The sequence below is a fragment of the Oreochromis niloticus genome, linkage group LG3, assembly GCF_001858045.2.
Source record: "Oreochromis niloticus isolate F11D_XX linkage group LG3, O_niloticus_UMD_NMBU, whole genome shotgun sequence".
Taxonomy (NCBI): domain Eukaryota; kingdom Metazoa; phylum Chordata; class Actinopteri; order Cichliformes; family Cichlidae; genus Oreochromis; species Oreochromis niloticus.
The window spans coordinates 51,147,064-51,163,965 of NC_031967.2; the positions used below are offsets into that span (position 1 = coordinate 51,147,064).

At 41.6% G+C, this 16,902-nt stretch overlaps 1 long non-coding RNA gene across 1 annotated transcript; it reads left to right on the forward strand.

Moving 5' to 3' along the window:
- The first annotated feature begins 2,141 nt into the window (after positions 1–2,141).
- Positions 2,142–15,688, forward strand: LOC102083048 (uncharacterized). Its single transcript, XR_003219406.1, has 4 exons — positions 2,142–2,505; positions 2,744–2,814; positions 14,569–14,751; positions 14,826–15,688. It is a non-coding gene; the product is annotated as an uncharacterized LOC102083048 (long non-coding RNA).
- Positions 15,689–16,902: the final 1,214 nt, after the last annotated feature.

Below are 16,902 nucleotides of genomic sequence, written 5' to 3' on the forward strand. Positions count from 1 at the left end.
TATAGTTAAAGGAAAAAAGGAATTGATAAAACACAGTGTGGGAGACTCTGACACACAAGTCACTTGAGTGTAACGGATGCCTTGTTGGCATTATGCTACATCTAGCAAATGAAAAAATCAATATTGCATCACATCTGCTGTGGCAGGAGTGGAGAGAGATTGGACCCAAATGCAGACACTGAAGACGGACTTTAAGTTACAGTGAGCAGAATACAAACAAAAGCAAAAGGTGACAGAGACTAAACAAGCAAAACCTAAACCGCAAGAAACCTAAAAAAAAAAAACAAGAATAAAGAAACAAAGGACCCTCAGGACCTCAGGAAATGCAGTTGGTGATAAGCAGACAATCCAGCCACAAACAGAGGAAGACACAGGGCTTAAATACGAAGAGGGATAATGAGGGAACAAGACACAGGAGGAAAGCACAGCTGGGAGCAATCACAAACAATGAGACCAGGGGAAGCAAAACTGAAAACATTTACGTAACACATCAGACTGAGAGAAATTCACATGGACGCAGACACTTGACACTGAGACATGACTGACTGGGGAGACAGAGGGGATATGGAACACAGGAAGAGCACAGAGACAGAAACCAAGAGACTGGAAATGGTAAATAAAAATGAAATCAAAGACAATTAATAAATCAAAACATAAAACACTGGGTCACCGACCCAGGACCATGACATATTGTGCATGATGATTAAGGATTAATCTTTATTAAAGCAATGTATAATATTTAACCTCCTAGGACCTGGTGTCCACACATCACATTTTGGGTTGTCTAAACCAAAATACAAAATGTTGCTCTTCAAGGGCCTGATATCCACTAACGAGGACATTATACTGCCACTGTTCATTTGAAATTTAAAACGAATATCCTCATGTGTGGATCTCATTTTTCTCAGAAACAAAAATCAGGTATAAAAAAAAAAAATCTCGTAATTCTTTGTTTTTACATTCATCAGGTCCCAATCAGCCCAAATAGCAAAGAGAAAATAAAAATGCATACCATGAAAGAGTTTGGGTCTTAGGAGGTTAAATGGAGTTGACTATAGGTGCGCACTTATGCTTTCGATTTGCATTTTTTGTACTTGGAGTATCTCATTTGAGCCATTATTTCAGTCAGCTGGTGTAAAAATTTCTTCAAAGTTGGGGAATCTTTATTTCTGACTATCTATGTTTTTTTTCCCTCTGCTGAAGAATAAATCTAACACCTTTATCTGCCTTTCTTTCCATCTTCCCACTTGTTTTCTTCATTTTTTCCCTTCACCGTTTTTATTCTTATCTTCTTAAATGAGTTCTTAGATTCTTCCTTGAGTCTTGAATCTTGTGTACACACACTCAAATGTTAAAACACAGGTCTCTCAAAATGAGGTCTGAGTGGAGGAGTGTGTTAGATGAAACTTAAGCTGCCAGGTTGCTCTCATTGGCTGACAACATACTAAATGTCTACGACAGATGGTAAAACAAAACTGAAAGTGAAAGAGGGTTTTGTTGCCTCGTGGAGGACGACGTCATGTCTGGAGTAATGGGTTTCCTCTTAATAGTGTGCATGTTTTCCAGGATATATTCTTCATGTGGAGGTGAGTTTCACTTGGATCCACTACTTTTTTTTTCTTTTTTTTCCCTGGCACATATTTAGATATAACACATATAAAGACAAACATCCACAGCCTGAGTCATCTATCCATCCTCACTCCCAGAGGGATGCTACACCCTGCAGTGCCTTCAGTACTGTGGCAGTTTTCTTTAATGTGGCTGTTTCAGGTTATGTAAAACATCTGCTGTCATACTTCTTTTTAAGGCTTCGTTTGAAGAGTGGACATATTTCTAGAGTTTTCACATCAGAACACAAACGTACAGTAAAGGTTTATTCAGGGTGTTTAAAAGACTATCTGCTGAAATGTTTGAATGAAGCTGTGAGGAACATTAGCCTGATATGTGATTAACCTATAAGAGATCTATGTCTGAATAAGGCAGCAATGTTACTCATCCACTTGCTGAAAAGAAAACGCTTGCTCATCTCTCCCTTCATGTGTTTTTAGTTTGTTTCATTCAGAAAACACTTGATTCTGATGTCTTTAATATCGTTGAAGCTGTGAATCCGTCCTCTCTGCTCTGTGTTGTCTTCTCTCTCCTTCAGTCCACGTGAACCTCACAGCCACCGCTGGACAGAACGTCACTCTGCCATGTCGAGCTCCAAAAAACCCAGGCTTCACAGCTGTAGAGTGGAGCAGGGCTGAAATAGAAGAACAATATGTGTTTTTTACTTGGATGACCATCCTGATCTAGCTGAACAGCATCCATCTTTTGAGAACCGGGTGGATCTGCAGGACAGACAGATGAAGGAGGGAAACGTGTCTTTGATTCTAAACAATGTGACCATTAATGACATTGGAACACACGAGTGTCGTGTCAACACACTAACAAGCCGCAAGAGGAGAGCTCATCTGAAGACCAACCCCATCAGCATCATCTACCTGAGTGTTGTTGATCCTCCAGGTGAGTGAGCAGAGTTGAGTGTGTGTGTGATCAGAGGTGAAGCTGCTTCCTGGTTGTTGATGTTTGTTTCTAAAGATGTTGTTGATGAGACTTTGTAGAAAGCAGCTGGTCTGAGTGATGTGATCAGAGTGCAGTAGATAATGTCTGACAGCAGTTTGAAGAGGAAATGGATTCTGTTCTGTTCTTCACTCATCACCTACCTGACAGCTGACACCTCACACCTGTTTCTCACCTGCAGGTCAGACAGGAGGAGGCAGAGAGGATGGAGGAGTCAACAACATGTATGTGTTTAGCGGTCATCGTTAGTAAGTAAGTAAAATTTTATTTATATAGCACCTTTCAAGATAAAAATCACAAAGTGCTTCACAGTAGCTAAAACCTAAAAATAAAAATCAACCAAAAGCAAGTTTAAAAAGATGAGTTTTTAGCTGTTTTTTAAAAGCGACCACGGAGTCCACAGATCTCAGGCTCAAAGGGAGAGAGTTCCACAATCTGGGGGCCACAGTTACAAAAGCTTTGTCGCCTTTTGTTTTCAGCCTCGTGTGTTGGACAACCAGCAAGCCCTGGTCACATGACCTCAGGGACCTGCTGGGAATGTATGGATGTAAAAGTTCACTTATAGTTCACTTATATATGTTGGTGCTTGTCCATGCAAAGCCCTGAAAGTCAAGGTCAAAACCTTAAAGTGGATTCTGAATTTAACGGGGAGCCAGTGTAGCTGAATCAGCAGGGGTGTGACATGGGAATACTTGGAGGACTTAGTCAGAAGCTTTGCAGCAGCATTCTGAACAACTTGCAGATGCTCCAAAGAGGCTTTACATAAACAAGTAAACAAAGAATTACAATAATCTAGACGAGATGAAACAAATGCATGAATGACAATTTCTAATTCGGAGCGCGACACAATGGGACTCAGCTTAGCAATGTCAAAAAAAACAGGAGCGAACCAGAGATTTTACATGAGCATTCAAAGTCAGAGCTGAGTCAATAGTAACACCAAGGTCCCTGATAGACGGTTTGGCAAATGTAGCAAGTGGACCCAAGTTTTCCATAACACTAGGTGCAAAATTTTTAGGAGCACAAACAAGGACTTCAGTCTTCTCCTCATTTAGTTGAAGAAAGTTTCCAGCCATCCAACCTCTAATGGAGTCTATGCACTTATGCAAAATCTGTAGCTTGGAAACATCATGGGGCTTAAAGGAGATATATAACTGAATATCATCTGCATAGCAGTGATACGAAATGTCCTTAAAAGTGCTCAATAAGTGTTGAAGAGGAAGTAAATACAGCAAGAACAATAAAGGCCCCAAAACTGAACCTTGTGGCACACCATAGGCAAGAAAAGTAGAAGAGGAACTGTACTTAGAGGTAGCAACAGAAAAGGATCGTTCATGCAAATAGGATTCAAACCAGTCCGGAGCATTCTCCTGCATCACATCTCATCAAAATGTCGTTGGAGACTCTAAGAAGTGTAGTTTCAGTAGAGTGAGCTCTACGAAAGCCAGATTGGAATTTATCCAGAATGCTGTATTCATCTAGAACAGCTATAAGCTGCTTAGCCACAACCTTTTCTAAAATCTTAGCAATGAACGGTAATTTTGAAATCAGTCTGTAGCTACTGAGAAGAGAAGCATCAAGCTTAGGTTTTTTTAACAGTGGGTGAATAACAGCATTCTTACAATAAACGGGGACCTGACCAGAAACCAGTGAGGTATTGATAATTGTGAGCACACAGGGACCGATAGACTGAAAGACATTTTTAAACAAAGATCCAGGTAAAATATCAAGAGAGCAGGAGGACGCTTTCATCGAATTAACTAACTTGACCAGCTCTGGTAAGGACACAGGTAGAAATCTTTCTAAAATTACAGGCCTAGCTTGAGTTGGAGCAGACAAGAGAGACACAGAAGGAGAGATATTGTTCCTCACGTTACTGACTTTTTCAACGAAGAAAGAAAGAAATTTTTCACAATCTTCATTTGATGAAATTGGGACAGCAGGTGGAGCAGGAGCAACAATATCACTAATGGTGTTGAATAGTACCTTGGGGTTACCTCTGCTCTTAGACACTAAGTCTGAGAAATAGGCCGCCCTCGCATCTCGAACTGAAGTGTTAAAAGAGACTAAAAGGTCCTTTAAATGAAGGAGATGGACATGCAAACGCGTTTTCCTCCATAAACGCTCAACCTTACGGCAGCAACGCTTTAAGAAGCGAATGCTGTCATTTATCCAGGGAGACAACTTTGAAACCGGAGCTAGTCTAGTTTTGACAGGACAAACATTGTCTAAAATAGAAAGACAATGATTATTAAAAAGGTTTGTTAAGGTTCGTTATAAGGAGATAAAACTAAATTAAAGGCATCGGAAAATTTAACAGCAGTAGAGGAATTTAAGATCCGAGAGCTAACCACATGTCGAATAGGAGAGAGGCACAGATGAAAAGACAGATTAAAAAGAATACAACGATGGTCCAAAATAAAAATGTCCTCAATACAAATAAAATCAATGTTTAAACCTAAAGTAAAAACAAGGTCCAGTGTGTGTCCTTTGGTGTGTGTGTGGGACCAGACACATGCTGAGTAAAATGAAAAGAATCCATGACGCTAAGGAAACCTCTGGCAAAGAGGTCAGAGTCATCATCAACGTGTATATTAAAATCCCCGACTATAACCAGTCTGGACAGCTTCAAAGTCGAGGATAAAAAGTCACTGAACTCCTTTAAAAACATACTGTTTAGGCCAGGTGGACGATACACTACAGCGCAGTAAAACGGATCTTTATTTCCAATTCTAACCAGCTGTAGTTCAAAGGATGAAAAATGTCCGCCCAACACTGCGCGACAGTAAAACCGGCTTCCAAACACCGCAGCGACACCTCCTCCTCGACCCGACGTCCGAGGCTGACTGATGAAGGAGTACGCACTCGGGCAAAGTTCGATGAAGGATGAGAAGTCACAATCGCGCTGCCAGGTTTCAGTTAGAAATAAGAAGTCCAGTTTCTTGTAAAGAATAAAATCGTTCAGCAAGAACATTTTATTAATCATTGATCGAGCGTTAAAAAGCGCCATGCTCAGCGAAGAAAAGACATATTATTAACAGAAGAAACACAGAGTTTGATCCGCGACGCTCATAAATTCCACCCACCGCGGGGATGGAAGGCCAAACAACAGGAGAGTCTGGATGAACACTCCTGAGGTAGCGCCGTCTCATAGATCCAGGCACAGCTAGTCCCCGCTTCCAGAACAGTCTGAGTTTTACCTGGACACCTGCTGTTTTTCGTCTCCTCCTCCGTGACTTGCGCGGACACAGAAAGGTGCCACTGATGACACCTAACGAAGATCCAGACACCGGTGTCGGCAGCGGAGGATGGAAAATACCGCAGGAGGATGAGGCATCTTGACTTATCATAAAGGATCGGATGGATAACAGCGTCAGGCGATCATAGACAAGGGCAGCCAACACATTAGTGACAAAAAGCGAAAGCAAAAAGGCCGAGAAAAACAGCACAGAGAAACCACGGCCGGCAGCGGCAAAGCCAAACACAGGCGCCATCGTACCGGAAGTATGTGTGTATATTATATATAACAAGGCTGCTGACTGGTTGCCTGTCCCCTTAATCCCAGTAATGATCTGTATTAATTCCTCCGCATCCGTCATGCATGTTTTACTGAAATTTGAGCTCCAGCGTCATATTGCATAGTTTTTGAATATAAGTGCCTTTACCCTTTAGTATCCTTGATCCTCAGTTTTCCCAGTCATACTACCTGAGTACTTTTGATACTAAACATATTGGGTTTTCATTTTGAAAAACAAAATCAGACTCAATTGATTATGACAAAATTGAATCATAAAGATGATGTAAAAGGAAGCTGAAATTGCTAGTAAGTCGTAATTGATAGTACGTCCATATTTCAAGTCTGTGGAAAGATGTAATTTCTACATAATATCATTCTAAATAAAGAAATTACAAAACAGCTTGTAAAACATTTCCAGGGCAATTATTTTAAAATCCAAAATAAGAAAGACTTGATTTTCACAGTGTACAACTTTGAGGGAGTATATTATTGATTTAGAGAAAAATTAGTCCAAGGGAACAGGGATTTTCCTATTTAACAGCATTCTAAAGTCACTGAAAAGTATGGTCACCGACTCCACTGTTAGCTTATATGTTATGATATGTGTTGGCATGAACTGGAATTAATGGGTGGAAGCAGGAACTTTCCATTTAATGCCATTTTGAAGTTATGGAAAGAGAAGCTCCTATAAACCAAGTCAAAGGGCTTTTACTCTGAAATGCAAAATGAGATTGATTTGAGATTGAGATCTTACCACTGTAGAGGTTGTGTATGGTTTGCATGAACTCCAATTACTTAGTGGAAACAGTAATTGTCCTGTTAACAGCATCCACGTTTAATTATAAAAAGTACCTCACAAACAACTATAATCAAGACATTGACGTGATAAAACTGTGGCGTTGCATACTGTCAATGTAGAGTGAAATGATCTTGTGGAAACAGCAACTTTACTTTTAAGGGGATTCTGAAGTCAGTGAAAGAGTGAGTCATATATGGCCAATTTCAATGGGCCATTACTTTTAAAGGCAAAATCAAGGCGACTTGAAATTGACTTGGACAGTGTATGATAGTGTACACTGTCGATCAAGAGTGAAATTATCCTGTGGAAACAGCAATTTTCATTTTTAAAACATTCTGAAGTAATTGAAAGAGTATATCACATATGGGCAAACTCGACGGGCCATTAATTTGAAAGGCAAAATCAGAGCAACTTGAAATTTACATGGTGTCACTGTGGGGTTGTATACTGTTGAACTAAAGTGGAATTATCCTCTGGAAACAGCATATTTCAATTTAAGAGCATTTTGAAATCGTTAAAAGAGTAGATCGTATATGGGCAATTTGAAAAGGCTTTTATTTTGGAAGACAAAATCAGACTGACTTGATATTGATATCGTTTCACTGTGGGGTTTGATATTTTTAATCTAACATGGATTCATGCTGTGGAAACAGCAAATTACAATTTAAGAGCATTTTGAAATCGTTAAAAGAGTAGATCGTATATGGGCAATTTGAAAAGGCTTTTATTTTGGAAGACAAAATCAGACTGACTTGATATTGATATCGTTTCACTGTGGGATGGAATACTGTCAATATAGACAGTAATTATTCTGTGGAAACAGCAATTCTCCATTTTAGAGCTTTCCGAAGTCATTGAAATCGCACACCGATATATGGTCAATTTGAAAGGGCCATTATTTTGAAAGGTAAAATAAGAATGATTGATATTGACATGGTATCACTATGGGGTTGTATACTGTCAATATAGAGTGCAACTAGTCTGTGGAAACGTGAATTTTACATTCTGAATTAATTGAAAGAGTAGTTCAAAAATAAACATTCAGAGGGCTTTTACTTTGAAATCCAAAAGGAGATGGCTTTAATATTGACATGTTGCTACTAGAATACTAGGGTATGCCATTTGTATCCAACATTAGATTGTGCAAACAAGACTAATTGATGTTTGTGAATGTGCTCTTGCTTCAGGAGGTTTTATTTTGAAATCACGTTTCCACGTCTTTTGCCATGATACTCAGAATACACAGGGAACGTAAAACAAAGTGGAGGCTGGTTTGACTTGAATATTATTACACAGGAAAAAAACAAACTACACGTAAAATAATTACACTGTGACGTCTCTGTGTATATGCGTGTGTATATGTAAGCGTGTAAAACCTGCAGTCAGATTAACAGAAACAGTATTTTGTCTCTATCTGCCATTCTGCAATTCATCTCATGTAAACAATAACGTGGCGCACAGCGTGACGTGAAAAAAGGCACATACCTTTGATGTTGCGTGACAAACTCTGTATTCCTCGTCCACACGGAAACACAAAAAAGGAGTTTTAAAAAATCTCAGTTTTCGGTGATTCGAAACGCCGTTTACGTGTGGACGAAACAGCTGCGTTTTCAAAAATACCGGTGTAGGTAGGTCCGGACGTAGCGTAAAAGAGTTAGTAGTGTATTTTCTTGCTACCTGTAATTTATTGCAGATTACTTGTATTTGCTTAATTGTTTACAAAATGTTTGAGGTGTGAAATAAACCGCAATGGAGCAAAATATGGGTGTGTGCGGTTGGAGGATGCGTTTGTGCGTGCGCGCGGTGGGGGGGGGGGGGCGAACATTTTTCTTGTAAAACAAAGGGGGACATAGCAAAAAAGTTTGGGAACCACTGATTTACAGTATTACAGATTCTGGCAGTCTTTGCATGATGTCCATGTTACTGTAAGTTTCTAGCTGACTCTCAGGTGTGACAGGTGTGCCAGCAGGAAAGAGTAATAATAACCTGCATCCTGAGGTTTGTCATGCAGGATTAAAGGAGCCAGGCTTTGTTCACACAGCTAGGATTGTATTTTACACTGACCCTGGGTCAGTATAAGTATCATACAGTTTAAACGAAGCACTGAAACTTGCACATATTTATAACAGATGCATTGAAGCTAATCGGGATATTTACTGTCAATCCGTGGCTGCAAATAATCACTTTACTGGAAACTTTATTAACTAGTAACTTCATTAGTCATGACAGAAGCTAATATTTCTGTCCTAACATCGTTTAAACAGTAACAGCTTTACTACAATATAAGCTAACGTTTACACCGTAACTTTAAGCTAGCACCATAAAGACGGTAAAACACGTAATAATATCTACAAATGCACCTTAAAGCTGTTATATTAGCACTCGCTGTATTACTAACATAACCACATTAAGTCATTCTATAAATGCTGTCCGTTTAAATGGTCTTACCTGTAACACTGCTGTATCCACCGGATTCCAGCCAGAGTGGATTCTGGAGTCTTCCCACGCTCCTGTTAGTGATCCTCCATCTGGATGGATGAGAACAACCTTCTGAACAATCTAGCAGGTAAAGATGGCCCATATCTATGGGACTGATTTGTGCTAATAACGACCATTGTATGGACTGATAACATTTGAAGCGGGCGAATAAAGTCACCCAGTCGCTAGCTGTGCCATTACCCAGCATACACCTCTCCCTCCATAAATGCAATAAACGATACAAAAGTAATAGCCTATAATTAATTTATCTGCTGTATCTGATGTTTCTCAGGTAGTTGTTTACATTATATAATATATTGTGTTCAGTACACGTCACTACAATGTGATTTCGGAAATGTATAAATATACGAACAACAGGCTCTTCCACGGCAATCTCTTGCCGTCAATAAACAACGTTTAGGGAGCAGCATAGTATTCAATGAGAGGACCCTGCACGTCAATTCTCGACGCGAGGGGGGTACCCTGCGTGTCGATAAGTGAAGCAGAGGGAGCCTGACCATGCGTCACACATTTGACGAGTTGGGAGTGAGAATGTGTTGAATATTCAGTACTTACTTTTTAAAGTTTACTCTTCGGTCGCCCCGCTTCAGCCGTCTGCCGCTTTTTTTGGCAAAATTATCCACACCCACCGCCACGCTATGAATTGTGGGATATATGGGACCACGAAGTGTACACCAGACCACAATTCAAATCTGCGGAAATCGACTGCGCATTTGGAGACCGCATTTGGAGTACACTTCGGATTGGGACAGCCGTCGTCGCATTGCTGTGATGTGATAGGTCTCAAAATGCGTACTCCGAAGCGTGCGGTCGCTGGATTGGGACACAGCCATTCACAGAGACATGACCTCCTTAAGGGGCCCAATACTGTGGCCCTGAGAGACCAAAAGGACTGCATCTTAAGAACGCACCAGCAATAAGAAAAACGCTGCAAAAGCACACAAAACATAACGGAAATAGGAAAACCGACAACGGAAATAGGAAAAAATAGATTTCCAAAAGCACAAGGGAAGTGTTTCTGGGGAGACAATAACCCGACGGACCAGTTGCAGGAACCAAGATATGCTAAGAATTGCGCTGGGAGACACTTAAAAGAAGTGGAGAATCTATCAGTTTTGTGAGGAAAAAAAAGACGAGAGCTAAGTGTGTTAGCCTAACTATTAGTCTAAAAATCCATCATCAGTATTATATGAATCATGATAAAACACTCCTAGCATGTTTTGGGTTCCTGCATCTGGTCCGTCGGGTTATTGTCTCCCCAGAAACACTTCCCTTGTGCTTTTGGAAATCTGTTTGTTTCCTATTTCCGTTGTTGTTTTTCCTATTTCCATTGTGTTTTGTGTGCTTTTGCAGCGTTTTTCTTATTGCTGGTGTTTTCTTAAGTTGCAGTCCGTTTGGCCTCTGAAATTAAATAATAAATAAATAAATAATAAATTGTCGTTTGTGCCTGAAAGCGCCACAAACGACAATTTTTGCAGCACAAACCAGCACAAACGTAGCACAGTTGATTGACACCAGTTTTGTTTGATTTAATTAATATGGGGGGGCTGGTTGACCTCTGATGACCTCTAGAAATTTTTATTAATATCTTTAAAATGATAGCGGCACAAAAGAACATTTTTGCAGCACAAACCAGCACAAACATAGCACAAATGTTTGATACCACTTTTGTTGGATTTGGGTAATGTGGGGGGGCTGGTTGACCTCTGATGACCTCTAGAAATTTTTATTAATATCTTTAAAATGATAGCAGCACAAATGGAAGTTTTTGCAGCACAAACCAGCACAAACGTAGCACAAATGTTTGACATCAATTTTGTTTGATTTGGGTGATGTGGGGGGGGGCTGGTTGACCTTTTGACCTTTACATTTTCATTGATATCTTTAAGACAGAAGCAGCACAAACGACAATTTTTGCAGCACAAACCAGCACAAACGTAGCACATTTGATTGACATCAATTTTTGTTTGATTCCATCAATGTGGGGGGACTGGTTGACCTCTGATGACCTCTAGAAATTTTTATTAATATCTTTAAAATGAAAGCGGCACAAACGAAAATTTTTGCAGCACAAACGTAGCACAAACGTTTGATACCACTTTTGTTAGATTTGACGAAGGTGGGGGGGCCAACTTCACTCACATCCGTGACCAGGGTGAGAAGGGTCAGCTGTGATCTGAGCTGCACAACCCACTGTACTGGAGGTGTACAGGTCCTGCAGAGATGGGAGTCTGCAGCCAATCACCTTCTCAGCAAAGCGTACAACACGCTGCAGTCTGTGTTTGTCCCTGATGGTGGCTCCAGCGTACCACACGGTGATGGAGGAGGTGAGGATGGACTCGATGATTGCAGTGTAGAATTGCATCATCGTCCATGTTGGCAGGTTGAATTTCTTCAGCTGCCTCACGAAGTACATCCTCTGCTGCGCCTTCTTTGTGTCGGAGGTGATGGTGGGCTCCCACCTAAGTCCCTGGGTGATGGTGGTACCCAGGAAGTGGAATGAGTCCACAGTGGTGATGAGGGTGTCAGTCAGGATGATGGCGGGGGAGTGGGGCTGTGTGCTTCCTGAAGTCCACAATAATCTCCACTGTCTTCTGGGCGTTCAGCACCAGGTTGTTTTGGCTGCACCAGGACAGCAGACGGTCAACCTCCACCGCCGTTATCAGACTCATCCCCGTCCGAGATGAATCTGATAACAGTGGTGTCCTCTGGAAACTTAAGTAGCTTGACAGACTGGTGGTTGGAGGTGCTGCAGTTGGTGTACACGGAGGAGAGGAGAGGAGAAAGAGTACAGCCCTGGGGGAAGCCGGTGCTGATGGTTCAGGAGTCCAAGACATTCTTCCCCAGCCTCACATGCTGCTTCCTGTTCGTCAGGAAGTGGTCCACCGGCAGATGGGATCAGGCACATTCAACTGGGAAAGCTTGCCTTGGAGAAGATCTGTAAGGATAGTGTTGAAGGTAGAGCTGAAGTCCATAAACAGGATCCTGGCGTAGGTTCCTGGGGAGTCCAGATGCTGCAGGAGGAAGTGTAGAGCCATGTTGATAGCATCATTTACAGACCTGTTGGGGGGTCCAGGAAGCAGGCAGGCACATGACATGCCCGCAGTGAGGAGTTGAAAATGCCAGAAAACACTGGGGCCAGTTCGTTTGCACACTGTCTGAGGCTACGTCCACAGCAGCCCGGATAGATTTGAAAACGGCGTTTTCGTTGGAAAATGCTCCGCATTCACACTAGTGTTTTCAGTCGTTTTCACAGAGTTGTGCGTCAACATTGAAACGGACGAAAATGCTTACGTTCCAGACCTGTGCATGCGTGAAACGCAAGAAGGTTCAACCTCATTTCTGTCTGCCGCTTTACTTTCGGGCTCTTTGAAACGTCGCTTCAAAATGTCGAGCACCGAGTTTTTTAAATGGACTAACAATGAGGTGGAGTTGTTGCTGCGAGTAACACAAAAGTACAAAGTTGCAAAAGCGAGTGAGAATTAAAGAATTTGAATAAAAGCTATCTGGAGCATGTACAAACTGATATTAATCTTTAATAGGGCTGTCAAAATTCAGAGCAAACAAAACAACTGCTGTATAATGCCCAGTGATGGGAATAACAACATTACAAGTAACGGCGTTACTAACGGCATTACTTTTTTCAGTAATGAGTAATCTAACTAATTACTATTTCTATCGTTACAACGCTGTTACCGTTACTAAGAAGAAAATGCGGTGCGGTCGCGTTACTATTTTTCAGCAAACAGACGGCTGAAGCTGTCTTCAGCTTACCAGTTTCAGCTTAGCTTGGAGTCAACATCACTCAGGATCTCTCCTGGACTCTTCACACAGACACTGCTATCAGGAAAGCTCGCCAGCAACTTCAGTCTATCGAGACTGAAGAAGTCACTTGGATGAGTGACAAAACGTTTCTCCCACAAAACGCTACGTCCAGATGAACAGAATCAACTTTTGGAGATTTACTTTCCTGGATGATTGAGAATGCATCACCACTGAACAAGTGCTTATTAACACTGATGCTATTCTACCACTCTGACCTGAGAATAAGTGAGCCGGGAGATGGAAGAGGACAAGACATCTAATCAGTACAGCAGTGCAGCTTTGAAATTAGAAAATATGCTATAACTCAACTGAAATCTCAACACTTGATATCCAGTCCAGATTGTTCTTCTGCCTAATTTGTTATAGGGCCTCACCTGGAAATGAAACTAGCTCAGCCAATTTACCAATTACTTTAAAGCCTCTGATAATGAGGTGCTAGAAATTACAGCCATAAAAATGATTCATTTTAGATCATTGGGTTTCTATTTATAAACGTGCCAGGTGTTTACCTTACAATGTAAATTCTTTATTGTTATTGTTGGGTCTGCGCTCACAGGCCCGCTGGTTCAAAGACTTATTACCCGTTAACAAAGCAAGACAAACAGCTTAACCGGTTTTAACTTGCTAGCAAGGGGAGCCTGGTCTGCAGCACCTCTGCCCTCGACCTCCGTCAACTGCAAAGAACCAGCCTCCCCTGCAGCCTTTTATTCTGTCACACACAGTTTCACAAACACCCATTGTAAAGCCCCCCTGCGGGGTGTCATAATACTGAGGCGCTGTGTGTGTATGCATGTGCGAGCACGTGTGTGTGTGTGTGTGTGTGTGTCTGTATGTGTGTGTGTGTGTGTGTGTGTGTGTGTGTGTCTGTACATGGGTGAGTGTGTGTGTGGATGTTGGTGTGTTTGTGTGACTTCATGATCACAAAGGGTCATCTCCCCTCACCCTGTATATGGCTTAACCCCTCTAACGGTCCACTACAAGCACAGGTGAGGGCATAAATGCCAAGAAGTAAACATCCTCACTAAATAAGGACACAGAACCTTCACTTAGGATTTGCCTGCAGTTAAACACTATAACTAATTACCTCCCCCAGCATCCTAGATGTGTAGGGGAGGAACAGAAGAATCTAAACATGCAGTTTAAGGCAAGGTTTACAAATTTAAGTACAATAACGGCAACATTTCACAATTCACTCTAACAGTTATGACCATATGACCTTTAACTATACCAATGGTTAAAGGAGTGATGACGGTATTTTCCTCTGTGGGACCTTGGTTAACAGATCATCTATCTGTGTTGTCTAGTTGTCAAGTTGTCAAGAAAATGTTAGAAAATTATGTTTTCTTGTTTTGTTTTTTTTCTTCAGGGGCAGAGGGGACTGGAGAGAATGGCACTCTTCAGTCTTCAGTACCCAGAGATGAGGTCATCATACAAGTGAATACTGAAAATCGGGATGTTGAGCACCCAGCCCACCAAGATCAAGTGAAGCTGCAAGATCAAGAGATGATAGACAGAGACCCATCGACCAAAGGAGAAGCCATGAGGAAAGGTGAGAACAGGTGAGTTTACAGACATGACGATTCAGGTGCAAATTCTGATTCTTAACATCTTTTTTCCCTACAGGCCTCCCAACTGGAAGCTGGATGAGCAGCACAAAGCAGTCGTGGCTATTGGTTGAGGCCAGGGGCAAGATGAAGGCTGCAGTCAGAGTTCGGGGTGGGATGGAGGCTGCAGTCAGGGCCGGGGCGAGATAGAGGCTGCAATCATGGGTGGGGGCAACATGGAGGCTGTGGCCATGGGCAAGAATGAGGCTGCAGTCGTGGGTGGGGGCGAGATGGAGGTTGCAGTCACGGGTGGGGGCGAGATTGAGGCTGCAATCAGGGCTGGGAGCGAGATAGAGGCTGCAGTGGTGGGCAGGGGCGAGATGGAGTTTGCAGTCATGGGCGGGGGTGAGATTAAGGCTGCAGTTGCAGCCTCGAATGTAATCAGAGCTGTGAAGGAGGCTCTCGGTTTAATCTGAACACAGACTAAAACTTATCCAGACTGGTCCCAGCCCACCTGCAGATTGAAGTTAATAAGCCAACCTCCAGTGGGAGTAGTTCAGCCTCCAGCCAAACACCAGCTCTCCTTCTTCTTCTTACTCACCCATCACCGATCGCTTCAACCAACACTCTGAAAATAAAATAAGATTTATTGTTGAATTTTTTTCAGCCCCTCTCAATATTATTATGTTTACCAAGCCAACAATCCCCTCACATTATGCCACTTTAATTCCATGTGTTTCTCTAATTTGAGGATGATGAAGTGTACTTGTGACCAGAAAGCAAATCAATTTACCTGCTGTATGTAATACAAAATGTAATGTTTCACTAACCATAAAAGAAGCATCAAACGACACTGTTCTTGTTTAGAAAAGTTCCCCCTTTGGAGGATATAGAGCCTTTTGGCTCCAATCTGTATCCCAAAAGTAAGATGAATAAAGACAAGTCTGGATATAAAAACCTCTGCCTACCTTTGATTCCTTTTTCATTTTTTACCTTCTAAATATCACCGAGAAAACACTTCTGCTCCAAAATTAACCTGATTACAAAGAAACCAGTGTTTTACAGTGTGTGACTGGACAGAGTGTGAATGGTGCACAGTGGCTGTGGTTTCATGGTCAGAGTTGGGTTACATCAAGTGTAGCAGAGATTCATTTAAATTTTAGTTGATGATGCCCAGATTTATTCACTGAATTCCACCTTTATATAAATTTTATACCGCAGCTCAGCTGCTAAGAAAATGTACTGGAGCTCTCAATAGAAATTATTGTCAGTTATGATTTTTTTTTTCCCACACTGAGCCACTAAAACTGATTTTAGGGTTCCCCGCCTGCTGAATCCCACTGTAACCTAGTAATGAAAATTTCGTTCATCTTATTGTATTGATCACATGTTTAGACAACATAGGTATATTATGTATAACGGATAGCATCACATATGTGCTTTATACTTTATTACACACAGTTAAGTGTTAGATGTAGACTGGCACACCCAGGCACCATTAGACATTAGCCACATTAAACAGATAGGGAGACCCCTCTCTGACTCTTAAGTCTGTTTGTCCTAGACTTTGGGAGAAGCAACCTGTCTCTGAGCAGACTCCTCTGGTTGTTTATGACCACATGCAGAGGATGTATGTATTTATTATTATTCATATCAGTAATTTAAAAGTAAAACAACTTATGCAAACTGTATGGTAGCATGTATCTCACCACCAAGCCAATAATTTCAGAATTTTAACAGTGTTTCTACAATAAAATTTGTGGGGCAAGTGCACTAGTTATATGGCATATTTGATTATATGTAAACTTAGCACAAAAGATAGAAACATAAAAGCTCAAGCTTCAACAAAATGATCCTAAAAAGTCTTACTGCATAGGCAATCCTCATGTGCTTTCTTTTTAAAGCTGTTATCCAAATGCATGGACAAAGAATGTGGACATGAACAAGTTACATACATTACAGGGGATCGTGGCTCAAGAGTTGGCAGTTCGTCTTGTAATCAGAAGGTTGCCGGTTCGAGCCCCGGCTCTGACAGTCTCGGTTGTTGTGTCTTTGGGCAAGACACTTCACCCGTTGTCTACTGGTGGTGGTCAGAGGGCCCGGTGGCGCCAGTGTCCGGCAGCCTTGCCTCTGTCAGTGCGCCCCAGGGCAGCTGT